The 14095-nt window shown below is 40.0% G+C and overlaps 1 long non-coding RNA gene across 1 annotated transcript; it reads left to right on the top strand.

Moving 5' to 3' along the window:
• The first annotated feature begins 968 nt into the window (after positions 1–968).
• On the top strand, positions 969–11397 carry LOC134475793 (uncharacterized). Its single transcript, XR_010047052.1, has 3 exons — positions 969–1372; positions 2375–2432; positions 10584–11397. It is a non-coding gene; the product is annotated as an uncharacterized LOC134475793 (long non-coding RNA).
• Positions 11398–14095: the final 2698 nt, after the last annotated feature.

The raw sequence follows: 14095 nt of genomic DNA on the forward strand, positions 1-14095 counted from the left end.
GGCTCAGGTTTCTACCTGCCCCCCATCTCTGTAGTGGTCACTGATTATGTCATGACTGTACCCCCACCCCAAAATTTTATACTTATTATGTTTTAGAGAAAGAAACACAAAGATATTTTTCTATTTTCAAAATGTTATTAACTATTTCACTGTGTGGTTATATTTTCTTGTTGGGAGTTCAGGACATAGTAGATATCCAAAATTAATTTTAATTTACTTTTTTTAAAAATTTATTTTATTTTTAAATTTACTTTAAAGATAATGAAGCCAATCAAAATAAAACAGAATAAAGCAAATCAAAACAAACCAATGTAAATGACAGAGGTCTTCAAAATGATAGGAAATCAATAATGGTTACCATAATGCCTCTTGTTGTCTTCAAAATAGCTGCAGATACCTTCAGAAATAGTAAAAAAAAATCAAACAAAACAACAGAATAGAACCAACAAAAACAAAATAATGAATGCAATAAAGGACTTCAAAACAAGCCATTGGTATATCTAAAAGGACTACCATAAAGATATCTTGTTATCTCTTTGAAACATCTGCCCATGCAATCAGTATAATAAAATCAAACAAAACAAAACAGAATAAATCCAACCCAACAAAACAGTGGAATTGATCAGGACTTCAAACAAGATAACAGGGAAGTAACAATGGCTCCCATCTTCAGAAGGAGATCCCCCCAAAATGCCATCATCTACCATCTTCCAAATAGATGATCAGACCACTAGCCCTAGACCTGAAAAGTAAGAGAACACAAAACATCACAAGCATCAAATTCTATTAGACCAGAATACCCATCATCATAGCCTGTGTTTCTGCAGATCAGTCAGTCACTTATGCAGGGTGAGGGGTGGGGGAGAATTGGCTCTACTTGTTTCCCAGCACATGCATCCAAAGGGGCTTGGGTCTGGTTGTCTCCCCAGCAGTAGTGGTGGCCACACATAGCACTGATTCGCAGGAAGTGCTTGTTTCTTGGTGACTTCTTGTTCTCTTCCCCTGCAGTACACAAATGGTGCTGACTCATGGTAGGAGGATGGGATCTGGCTGTCTCCAAATTTCATTTTACTGTTAATATCTGTCAAGCCTTCATGGGAATTACTTTCCGGGACACATGAAGAACTTTTTTACCTCCCTCAGATCTTTAACACTTGTGCATCTGCCAGGATGGACCATGGTCATGCTTGACCCTGTGGCCTCTCTGGGGCGCATGAGGACACCTACTTTTCAATGGTCCTCGTTTAGCACAATGCACATTGGCTGATTCATGTCCATCAGGATCCACAGTCCCTCTGCTTCAAAGGTTGAGGGACTCACTGGAGTTGCAGAGCCCATTCATCTTGCCTTGGACCCTGGATGACCTTAGAAGGTAAAAGCCAAAATACTTGTCCCTTTAGCCCTTCCATGTCCCTTCATTTTGGCCTCCAAACTTCAGTTGTTGACTGCACACCATATTATTGGTGGGAATGTAAACTAGCATCACCACTGTGGAGATCAGTGTGGAGATTCCTCAAAAAACTAAAAGTAGAAATTCCATTTGATCCAGATATGCTTCCTCTGGGTATTTTCTGAAAAGATTTAAAGAGATCATATTACAATGCCACATGCACACCCATGGTTATAAACAAAGAAACCGATAATAGCTAAATCTTGGAAGTGGCCTTATTCCCATCAACAGATGGATGGGACAAGGAAATACAATGTACGGGCAATGCACACAGTAGAGTACTTCTCAGCCATAAAGAAGGATAAAGTTGAGTTATTTGTAGGAAAATGAATGCAACCTGATACCACCATGCTCAATGAATCAGACACAGATTAAATATCACATGATCACATAGTTTCTTTTATATGGAAAATCCAGAATATAAATATTAAAAGAGCAAATAGAGGAGAAGAGACAGAAAGCAATGGTGGACTACAGAGAGTAAATGGGGATGAGGATGAGGGGAGGCAGAAGGAGAGGGAGGGGAAGAGGAAGTAAAAACGATGAAGATATGATCTATATGCACACCAATTCCTTAAAATAGATGTAGTTATTGTATATTATATACATTTACTAATAAAAAAGAAACTCAAAAAAAATATTTCTAAGTGGTGTAGGCCAGATGTTGGCAAGTGGCCCACCCAGCTTGTATAGTTTCTGAAACAATAATCTGTAAGGTATCACACACATCCCTTCCTAATCAGAATTATCATGGCCACAAGTTAGACAGTATCATTTTCATAATGCTGAGAGCAGTGCTAAGGTTGATTCCAACACGGCCTGTGTTCATTTTAAGGAAGTCCATTAATTTCAGCTGCTGATCCACATTTCCAAAGCCCTCAACACTTTCCTTCTCTCTTCTCTCTCGTGTCTTCTGCTTTTCAGACCAATCCTTCTCATGTAATGCCTAGTGGTGACAGAGATTTTCAGACTACACAGACAGGTAAGAAGTGAAGAGGTGAGGTTTCTCCTTCCTTGAGTCTTTAAAATGTGCATTTAAATGACCTTTGCCAAAGCCAGCCCGTGCAGCTTGGGGCCATGGCAGCTTGCATGGCCCCCAGGACAACTGAGAGACAGCATTTTCATTGTGTGTCTCAGCATCTGCCACCCCTCCTGTATGCCCAGGGTTTCCAGCACATGTAAACAATGGCTAATATCCACAGTGGCTGCCCCAGCTGCCTGTCTGCCTAGGAATTAAAACTAACCTGCCCAGGAAACAGTTATACAACTGTTGGGCTTCTGACAACAAAGTTGTACAGCTATAGAGATCTTATTTTTCTCCTATTATTTTTTAAGCTTTAGAGAAAAGTCGCAAAGACCATAGTACTGATTATTAGGAACAACAATCTTTTTTATTGCAAACAACAAAAAGTTATAGAGTGAAATGAGTGAGCAAAATGAGTGAGCAAAAGTTTAGGGAGAAATAGGTTGCTTCGTTAATGTCAAAGTATCACCCTTAAAATATTTATTAGTTACAAGAACAAAATTAGTAATTTCACCAAGAAGAAAATCATCTTAATGAGGAGGTTAAGGTGAGCACCTTTAGGAGGAAGGTATATGCATATCATTTACAACCAATGTGATCTACATTGCAACTGATTTCCTGCTCCTAAGGCACAAATTCAGTCTAGTTATGTGAAATCAACAAACCCAACTTAGAGAGATTATCAAGAATTTGTGACTAGTACTCATCAAATAGTCACGATCATGAAAAAGAAGGAAAGATGGATTACCACATATAACAGATTACCACATATAACAATTAAAATTAGTATGGGATTATGAGTTACATTGTAGAATCAGCAGACTAAAAATATGCTGCACTTGTTCGGGGAAAACTTAACATTTGCAGAAGGTTTGGAGTTTAATAAATTGTAAAATTCACGTAATTATGTAGCTTAGTTAATTCCATTGTACTGATGTCAGCTTCTTGGATGTGATTGTCACGTTTACAGTTATGCAAAATGGCAACATAATAGGGAGCTAGGGATGCCCAAATTGTTGTTAATTGAGTTTTTGTCATAAATATGGTTTTACCAGAGATAAATTATAGCATATCACATTAGCAAATTTAAGTGTGCATATTATTCTTCATGAGCTTCTTCATTTTCTTAGTGCGATATTCTTGGGATAGAGAAATAGTTTTTATTTACTTCTTAATCTAGAGAATTATTTACTTTTGTTTTATTCATTCTGTGATTGCTGTATATAAAGTTTGCATTTGTCTTTAGGAATAGATACAGATACACAACCCACCTGGATTCCTTTTCACTCCCTTCCCACCCACATCCCTAACCTCCTTCCATCTCTACATCCCATCCCCATTTTCATTGCTACTTTTGTTATTATTTTAGTTCATGTTTACAACAATCAGTATTTGCATGCATGGTGGGTTTTTGGTATGAGCACTGGAAGACCAAAAGAACTGGAGGTCAACATCCAAAGGGGAGGGGAGGACTGGAGCTCCTCCATAAAGGGACGCATTTTCTTCTTTCCTATTGTAATTCCATCTATGACTGAAGCCTAAAGCTTGATGCCACCACATCCAGGGTGGGTCTTCCCTTAGCAGTTTGCCATGTTGATCAGCTTCAGCCACACTCACTGCTTTCCTAGTCTGCAGGGAAATTCCTTCTGAAGGCTCGCTGACATTAACAATTAACAATCTCTCTGCTAACACTACTTACCTGGAGTCTCATCATAATTGTAACCACTGGGCCGCGTGGGTAAAAGAACTACAGTGACACACTGCTCAACAGGGAAATGATGTATTCCTCAAACAATAATGTCTGACCATCTACCACCATCCTGAGAGCGATAAAGCCTCTACTTCCTGCCTACAATTCAAATACATAACTACCCCTTGCACAGGTTTAAAAAAAAAAATTATTGCCTGTTGGCAGTATATAAATGCTTATATTCCCTCCGTGGAGTTGGTGCGTGTACACCACACGCCTTAATTCCTTTTTTCAGCCCGTGTGCCTTTCCTCTGTCCAACTCACTGTATGCCTTGATCCTCTACACGTTTGAGAAATATCTACTTCCTACTGTCTTTTATTTTGATCTTTATTTATAATTTGGGTTTCTCAGATAAGAGAAAACATGTGCTATTTAAGCTTCTGCATCTATTTACTTAATGTTATGGTCTCAAAGTGCATCCATTTTCCTACAAATAATTCAAGTTTTTCTTTCTGTAGGCAGGTAGTACTCCAGTGTGCATAAATATTTTCTTTATGCATTCATCTATAACTGGACACATAGGTCACTTCCCAGATTAAGCTCTATGAATTGTGCCTCTTCAGACATAGGCAGGCACAAATCACTGTAATGGGAGGTCTTTAACTCTGTTTCTACAAGGAAACTATCTGTTTCTGTTTCTACAAGGAAACTATCTGGTCCAAATGGAATTCATAGTTTCGGCTTTTTGAGGAATCTCCATCCTGATTTCCTAGTGGTTGACATGTTCAAACCATAATTTGTCAAACCCCTCAGAAGTTTGCTTTTCCTTTACTTTTTGAAACTTCAACAAATGGCATCATTAAAAACCCACCCAGAGCCCCAAAGCTGTAATTCAGTCTTGACTCTTCCCTCTTCACTTCCAAATCCCCTAAGTGACCGAGTCCTGGGCGGCTTTCTTGCCAAATGTAACCACCTTTCTCTGTTACTCTGAGTACTAATTTAAATAGGACATTTTCATCTTTCATTTGATTCTGGAAAAAAAATTAGCTGGTGGCTTCCAATCTATTCCTCTCCCAGGAACTTTTCTCTTTGTCCGGAATCCATAGAGGCTTTTGAAAAGTCCATACCAGCAAAGTTACTCCTCTAACACTCCAGAGGGAATCCTCTCTGCCCCTCAGAATGTGTGGGCACTGCAATGTTTTACAGTGGTTTACAGGAGCCCACAGTAAGGGTCCCTACCTGTTTCCACACATCTCTGCCCATCTGCCCTCCCAGCGTCTTAACCCTCACTACGTGGATCTTACATTTTGAGCTGTGCCTCTCTCTCCAAAGAGACATCTTTGTCTGTGGATGGACTGCTTTCTCCACACCTCTTTGTTGTATAATCTTTTACTCATCCTCGAGATCTCACCAGAGTTGGCATGGCTTTCTCTGGCCCCTCCGAGTTACCTCTCTCTGCTCACTGGCCCAGCAGTGATTGTTCTGTGCTGGAGTCTCTGGCTTCATAATGTTTTTTCCCCACAAGCCCTTCACCTTCATGTGGCCTGGGCTCTAATATGTATTTGGCACACTATAGACAAAGAAGAGAGAGCACAGTCTTGTTCTTTGCTTTGTCTTGATCCAGGCTCTTCTTTCTCCAAGTCATTGCTCTTTGAGCTGCTCTTTTAACACTCTGAGTTGCCTTCTGTTCTGTCCTATCAAGATACTTGCGTTCCTGCAAGTTATATTGGAAGATCAAAGTCTGTGAATTCCCATCTAGACTAACGTGGTGGAAACTGTAGGTACTTAATGATGGCTTGCTAAGGAGGGTAACCCTGAAGAGTCCAGGCAGAAGGCGTCCCAAGGGGCTGCCTATCGGGAAGACGAAACAGGAGATGAATTTTGTTCTAAAATACTATGAGTAAACACATTTTCAATTACTTAATGCTGTTAAATCATTGATTACTTCAGCTCTTTTAGGAACTCCATATTTAGGATCACTTTGTTCATTTTGGAAAGCTGGAATGTGAAGATGAAGCACAGTAGGAGATTTGGATATTCCTCAGCTATAAGTTAACAAGTTGCTGGGGTAATAAATATAAAAGGGAAAGTTTCAGTACCATCAAATGATTGCTTCTGATGGGTCACTGCACAGAGCACAGGAGAGCGTGTGGCAACAGTGTCTATTGGAAGTCCAGGAAAAGGAGAAAAGCATGAGTCCCATGCGTATTAAGTTAAGAAACCATCAATTGCTGAGACTTGTTAAGGATTTGAAGTCATTAGTTAATTCTTCCTCCATCAAATCCACACTTTTTTGTAATTAATAAAAATAAAATGTGCCCAGGAAGATTACGTGGCTTACCTAATCTTGCCCAACAGTGTCAGAATTTTAATTAAAATCTCCCCTCCCCCAAAAAATGAGCTTTAAATTTTAAAAAAGAGAAAGTTTTCATGATCTTTAACTTATCTTGGGAGTCATGTCTTTGCAAATTGTCAGGCTTTAAAAATCTTCCATTTGTATTCATGGAAAAAAGTCAGGAGTGTTTGCACAGTCAAGGACAATTTACTCTTCCTTCCTACAAGTCAGTTAATAGACCAAAGAAACTGGCCGTAAGCACTGTTTGAAAAGAAGGAAATGTGAGGGCTTCAGCCCTGTGTGCCAGACAGACGCAGAAATCTAGAGAAGGGTTCAGGTGGTTTTGTACCTTTGTCAGGTGACTTGATCCCTTATAACTAAGAGGCTCATCAGAAATTTTGTTTCTTATTTTAAGCAAATCTATTTAGTCTTCTTTCTACCTATATAAATTGTGTAAGCTGGTACAATTATGCATTAAGTACATAGAGTTATATATTAAAATAATACATGTGTATAGTTTAGATTTGTATCATGTAAAATTGTAACACGATGTTTATTTAATATTTATTTTTCTTAATTAAATGCAGTTGTTAACCCAAATCCTTTTTGCAGTTTTTAGAGCTACTGAAGGTATAATGTGTGCAGAAAGTGACACAATATAGTCCACAGTCTGTTTAGGTATCAATTTTCAGTCTGGCGTTTATACTTAGAAGGAAATTACCCAACCACAGTCCCTGGAATCGCTTTTTGATGGAGTGTCCTGTAGATACTACTGTGACCTCCCTGCACCTCTGTGACACATTGACTGATTCCCCTGCAAGAGACTTCTGGACAGCCTCCATTGTTTTTAGGACCAAATTTTCAGTTTTGCAGGAAGCAAAGTAAGAACCAGGGTGCACCAGGAGAATGTCACCCTCTACTGTGGCATTTTGTGGAAGTGACAATTTCTGATTTTTCAGCCCAGTATAAGGAGGCTCAGTCAGTTCCAGGGTGTGTGGTGACCAGAGATGGACGGCCCAGGTGCATGTTTAAGCTTCTTGGTTACACTACCTCATTTATTGCTCATATTTCTGTTTTATTTCAAGAAAAGTGCATTTTTATGACATTTTACCGTGAAATCATTTAAAAGCCAGCATTTAAAATTCAGACACATACACACACACACACACACACACACACACACACACAAGAGTGCAAGAAGATGAAGAAGTGGCAGCTAAACTCTAAGGGGAAGTAGCTGGGCTCATCAGACACAAGGTCTGAGCTGTGAATTCCAGGATGGCTCTCAGGGAGCAAACCTGCTGTGCACCCTCTCTCTTCTCTGGCCGAGTCTGTCCTGGAGCTTCAGGTCTTCTGTGGGAACATTTTCCTCTCTCCATTGCTGTGATGCTTGTGGATAGAGATGCTGTCCACTTTTCTATGGTCTATCTGACTGCTGACTGCCAGAGAGGACCTTTGGTGGACTGCAGGTTGCTATAGGTCAGAGAGGGAAGGGCAAACAGCACCCTGGCGATGACCTGGAGTGGATAGACGTTCTGCCAGAAGGAGAGGCAAAGGATTGAGGGTGGCTTCATATGTTTGAGGGCGAAATCCTCTTGCATCATAGTGCTTTTCAGAGCTGACACCAGCTTCTGCTCCCTAGAAAACCATCATGTGGCTTCCTGGTGTCACTGTGTTGTTCCTTTTTTTTTTTTTTTTTTTTTTTAGTACTGGGACTCGACTCGTGATCTTGAACTTGCCAGGCAGGCACTTTGCAGCTGAGCCACATCCCAGCCCTGTCACTGTTCCCTTTGGCAATAGACACAGAACATGAGGCCCCAGTGAAGGGTATCCATGTCTTGAAGGAAAGGCCCTCTTGTGTGTAAACAAAGTGATGTCAACTTAACTTTTCCATCTTTTTCTGCAAAATGTTGCTTCTACACAGATGATTTCTTACTCAGATTAGAAAGACTCCTCAGCAGTTTGGAGCGGAAAGAGAATAGACTTTGTACTTTGAGGAATATTGAGTCAGATCCCAGCTTTTCTGTTTACTTGAAGTTCAAGCAAGTTTGCGCTAATTAACCTCCTTGCTCCGGGTAGCTCTGTTTTTTTCAAATAGTTTGATTGATGTAAGGTAACTGCACCATATCATTCACCAAGAGTGCACAGTTCAATAATTTTTAGAATGTTCACAATGTTGTACAGTCAATGCCACTAATTTTAGAAAAGTTTTTGTCTCCCAGAAAGAAAATTATATGCTTCTTTCAACCCATCTCAGACCATCACTAATTAGCTTTCCACTTCTATAGATTTGCCTGTTCCAAACATTTCCTCTAAGTGAAATCCTACAATGTGTGACACTGAGTGACTGGTCTCTCTCCCTGAGCATTTTCAAGGCTCACTCCTGTTGAAGATGTACCGTTATTTCCTCCTTGGTGTTGCTGAACTATATCCCACTGTATGGCTGCAGTGCACGTAGCTAATCCAGTCATGGTTAATAGACATTTGAGATGCTTTCACCTCTTGGCTCTCATGAACAATGCCACCAAGGACATTTATGTGTGACTTCTGAGCGGAGTACACTTTAATTGCTTTTGTGTACATATTTGAATTGTTATAGGTAAGTCCCATGGTGACTCCACCTTTCATTTTTGGAAGACCTGCCTAACAGTTTCCCAAGGTGGTTTCAGTGTTTGGCATTGTTACCAGCACTTTTTCTGAGTGATTTCTCCAAATCCTTGATGGTACCTCTTACTTTATTCCTATGAATTGTAGCCAGGCTGGTGGGTGTAAAGTGGTGTGTTCTTGTAATTTTGATTTGCGTTTCCCTAATAAATGCTGCTGCTTAGCATATTTCCATAAGCGTCCTGGTCATTTGTATATCATCTTTGGAGAAATCTCTGCTTAGATTCTTGATTCATTTTTAATTGCATTTTTATCATTAAATAATATAAAATAGTACCTGTTTTGTTTTAGGATCCATGTGATTCTTTTTTGCTGCACTCTTTTCAAGCTACTAATGCTTTTTAAGCCAGGTATATTAGGCAGCGTGTGTGTGTGTGTGTGTGTGTGTGTGTGTGTGTGTGTGTGTGTGTTCAGTTTAGCATCAACATATGAAATAGAGAAACACTGAGGGCAAGCAATCATGTTTACTTAATGTCTATTGTCCTAGATGTTTTAATTTTCTCCTTTTGCTGAGCCAAAATATCCAACACTTAACAGAGGAAAAGTTATTGTATCTCACAGTCTGCAGAAATTTTAGTCAATACCTGACGGACTCCAAGGCAGGAGGGCATGACAGAGGGCATCACAGAGGAGAAACAGCTCATGGCAGACACAGGCCACAAACAGATGTAGCAGCAGGCAGTGGTGGTGGCAGCGCCCTTTTATCCCTTATTCTCTGTCCTTACATCCCAGGTGGGGCACCCGTAATCCTAGCATCACATCCTTTTATCTCAGTATCACACACCGCAGATCCAGCATCTCTGAAAAGCTCCCCAACATGAGGCTTTGTGGGGACATCTAGGTACAACTCAAAACAATGTACTAGTATTCTGATTAATTGCTGAAATGTTTTCACTGAGTTAGTTTGGAGTTTCATGCCATTGCACAGTTACCTAGTGCACAGATGCCCTTTTTCTAGACACAGCTAATGAAACTCAGAGTAACAACAGTGTTTCTGAGAATGAGACTGCTGAGCTGACTCTGGTGATGTCTTTATCTCCCTCCTCCTAACTGAGCTCACTGGTCTTTGATTGCCATGAAGATGATCTTGAAATTCACTTTGCATTTCTCATATATAAAGTGTATTTTCCTTGAATAAAATATGGCCCTAGTGATTTCTCTAAAGTCTTTTAAATCTTTTCACAAATACCTCCTGGATTCAATGGAGTGGGGTTTCTGCATGATTTAGTGTACGCCCCTGGACATCAAAAATATATGTAGGGCTGAAATATTAATCCAGTGTCAGTTGCTGATAAAAAGTAGGAAATTTCAAATCCACTTTCACCTAATAGCACAGATGCTGCCATAGCCATCTAGACAGAAGTTGACATCCTTGAAACTTATCACTCATTATGTGACTCTGTTCCTCTCCTACTACAGGGTCAAGATATAAAAGAACAACAAAGAAACAGGAGCAGGAATATCCTGCCCACGTACCAGTGTACCTGATGAAATCAACCTTCCAGACACGTTGTTATTGTGCCTGTCAGAAAAAGATGAGCATATGCTTCAGCTGGATTTTTTAAAGACCCAAAGAGAAATATTGATGAAAACAACAAGCCATCATGTACAGCATATACCTTCAAAGCAGATGCAGGTCATGCTTCAATGTCAATGTGTAAAAATGTCCTGTCCATCACCCGGTGCTCTGACATTGCTTTTGTTGTACTCTTCTGGGCCTTGTCATGTTACTAAATCAGGTAACCTTTTTCAGGAAGATCAAAGATTTCTTGCATAGGAACATGAACTAATATTGACAAAATCACTTGAACTAAATTTTTGATGTGCAAGTTAAGAACTGATGCATCTTGCCTTTCCAGCTCCAAAAGAGAAAAAGAGAAGACAGCTCATCAGCATTCAAAATTCACCAAGAGCTTGTTTCATCATTCCATGTATAATATACGTTTTGTATTTTTCTTCATATACATAGTAGTTACTAAACAGAACACAGAGAAGAATCAGGCTAACTATGGGGAGTGGCTGAACTGGAGATTGACCACACATTCAGGGCTAGAGAAAAGCCAGTCCAGCAGGTGTTTGGCCCTGGTGTTCCTCCCTGATAACTACAGCACAGATAGCTCTGACAATGTTCCGTTTTCAGTTTTCTCAGTGAAACGCTGAGACCTTGCACTATCTGCCCCATCATGTACTCCCCCCTCTTTCTACTGTGTATAAATAAAGACGCAAACCATGCTGGGCTGTTAGTGTCTCTTTGTTAGAGAGGTCAGGTCCACCTGGTCTTAGCTTTCCTTTTAATATGTGTCTAATTTTTTTTCTTAATTTCCTATCATCCCCTGTCAAGACCCTACTGGCTGTGTGGGTCATGGCTAGTGGTGCCCCAGCGTGAGGCCTGATCACAAGGGAACTCAGTAAGCGGAGACAAGGAGACATTCTGGGAGTGTGTGCAGCAGGACTGAGGTATGGAGTACATTGAGTAATCACTGGGTGTAAAATGATGGGGAGTTCAAAGATTTTATATTGAAATGCTTAAAGTTTTGTTTAAGATTAGAGGGTTGCTTATCGAAATTATTTAGCTTGCTAAATTTGTTTGTTCAAGAGACCTTTCTTTGGTTTCCAAAGAAGGAACTATAACTTTAAATTCTTGGGAAAAGGTGGGACAGCAGCTTAGAGCAAGGCTAGGGATAAAGCAAGCCAGTATAAATCTATCTGGACCCCCTCAGGCATTTAATGGTATATTTAACAGGGAGAAAATCACTTCTTTCCACTCCTCTCACCACTTCTCATGGACTTCCAGGTGGGGAGGGAACAGGGCTGAGGGGTGCAAGCCAGGTGGGAACCAAGAGCTCCACCAAGCCTGAAGTCTGGCCTGGACCAGCGAGGTTGGAGGAACCCAAATAGCTGCTTTGTACTGTGTCAGCTGCAGCAAGGAATCCAGGCTGTGTGCCCTGCTCTAGAACCCAGTGGCAACTACACTTTTGTTCTAGAGTCAGGGAACAGCCACGGCTCACCTTTTCTGAGCCTTAGTCAATGTGGAGAACACCAGGGCCTGCCCTTCCTCTGAGCACACAGATTTATTGTTCTTACATCACAAATGGCTGTAGCATTGGCACCCAGCAGGGAGCTGTTTGGGCATAGTCATAGCAATCCAGGAACAAGGGGTCTAGGCATGCCCCAGACAAAGACAAATCAAAGGCACCAGCAAAGGGAGTCAACATAAGTGATAATATTACCTCAAGTTATATTAAGTCTGACAGAGAGACACTGTTAGAAGAAAAGTTCTGCACTTTGTGACAGAGTGTATGGAGATAACTGAGCCAGAAGCTACATGAAAGAAAGGGACACAAAAGTTGACAACATTCTTAAGATAAAATGAAACACCAAAGTATATTAATTATGGATAAAATATATTTATTCCTTCCAAATTTTTCCTATAAGAGATCTCCGTTAATTGATCTATAAAAAATTCTGACCATTTATTTATAATTGCAATCAAAAATTGTAAGAGTTGCAATTCAATTTGGCTGAAAATATATTTGAATGCACTCTAATTTGTATGTGTATTTATCTGTCTACCTAATTTGTAAATAGCTGCTTTATTTGAGCTCAACAAATTTTTCTTCTTGCATTTTTGATTTTTTAAACATTTTTTATAATTTAATTCAGCTTATAAATAAATACTATCAAAATTAAAGACATAATTCCAACCAAGTTGCCAGCTGGTCAAGATGATGTTAAAATTGGTTTTAAAAATCTAATGAATATGAGGGTTTATGTATTATGACTTGAGAGTCTCTTATTGTTCAAAAGTAATGTGTTAAGTATTATCTGGTTCTCACAAGTCATCAAAAATTTATTAATTAAACAAAAATTAAACAAAAATCTCTTAGGGTATCTATCTAAGTGTATAGCGCTTGTTTCTGTGTGTTTGTTGTGTGTCCCTGTGCTTCGTGTGGCATGAGTAAATGAATGCATGTGCATTGGATATGTTATGAGTGTGACCATAAGAAGTACTCACACCCATTTTCTGAGCCAAATGAGTTTATTTAGAAAGAGGAGACCTGTGCCTTGGTGTCTTATTGTGCAGAGCCAATGGGGGACTGAGATCCTTTCTCACAAGGTCTTCAGGATGACAGGGCTTTGGATTTGGAGCAAAGTGAATAAAGTCAATGTGTACCATGAGTCTCTGCTTTGCTTCCTCTCCTTGCTTTGCCCCACTGTTGTAGCAGAAGAAGGTGGCTGTTTGTTACAAAGCAGCAGTATCATACTGCTCTGGGCACCTAGGCAAACAGTCTCCATGGGAGTGTATTTGTTAGTTTTAGTGACTTTTTCTGCCAGTGGCTGGACTCGCAGAAAGTGAAAACAAATTAAAGTAGCATTTACTGGTGTTAACATTCCGTGTAGGACGTTAAGGAGTTCTTTATAGACGGTGCGATTAACTATCTCCTCAGGAATTGTGGAACCAGTTGCTCATCACTGAATCCTGTCTCCCTTTCTGACTGTTCCTGGTTCAGGTTCTGACCGTGTCAAATTTTCTTCCCAATGCTCTAGGGCTGTACTTGTTAGTGACACTGAAATCTGCCTCCTGCTTACCAGAGCCTGTTGCATTTGTTTCCAATGTTCCGTGTTCCTTGTGAAGCACAGGCACTGTGATTTATTCCCTGCTTTAATATTTATCAATATTAATGAGTACTGTGCATGCTTATTGGATCAGGCACTTAAACTGAAGGAGATTAAAAATGTTGCTGTTATTTGGTAGCCAGGTGGTGTAGACCTTGATGAGAAAGTGATTTGCCCCGATTATCTTAATGAGATCACTGAAGGAGAAAGGATTATGTTTCGGAGATATTCCTGTCAATGTGAGGAAATCGAGAGGGAGGTCCAGACATTTATTTTCCTTGCACATGGCTATTTTTAGTGTATATTTGCAAGTC

This window comes from Cavia porcellus, unplaced genomic scaffold, assembly GCF_034190915.1.
Source record: "Cavia porcellus strain 051 isolate PalLab524CR breed Dunkin Hartley unplaced genomic scaffold, mCavPor4.1 scaffold_4, whole genome shotgun sequence".
NCBI classification, from domain to species: domain Eukaryota; kingdom Metazoa; phylum Chordata; class Mammalia; order Rodentia; family Caviidae; genus Cavia; species Cavia porcellus.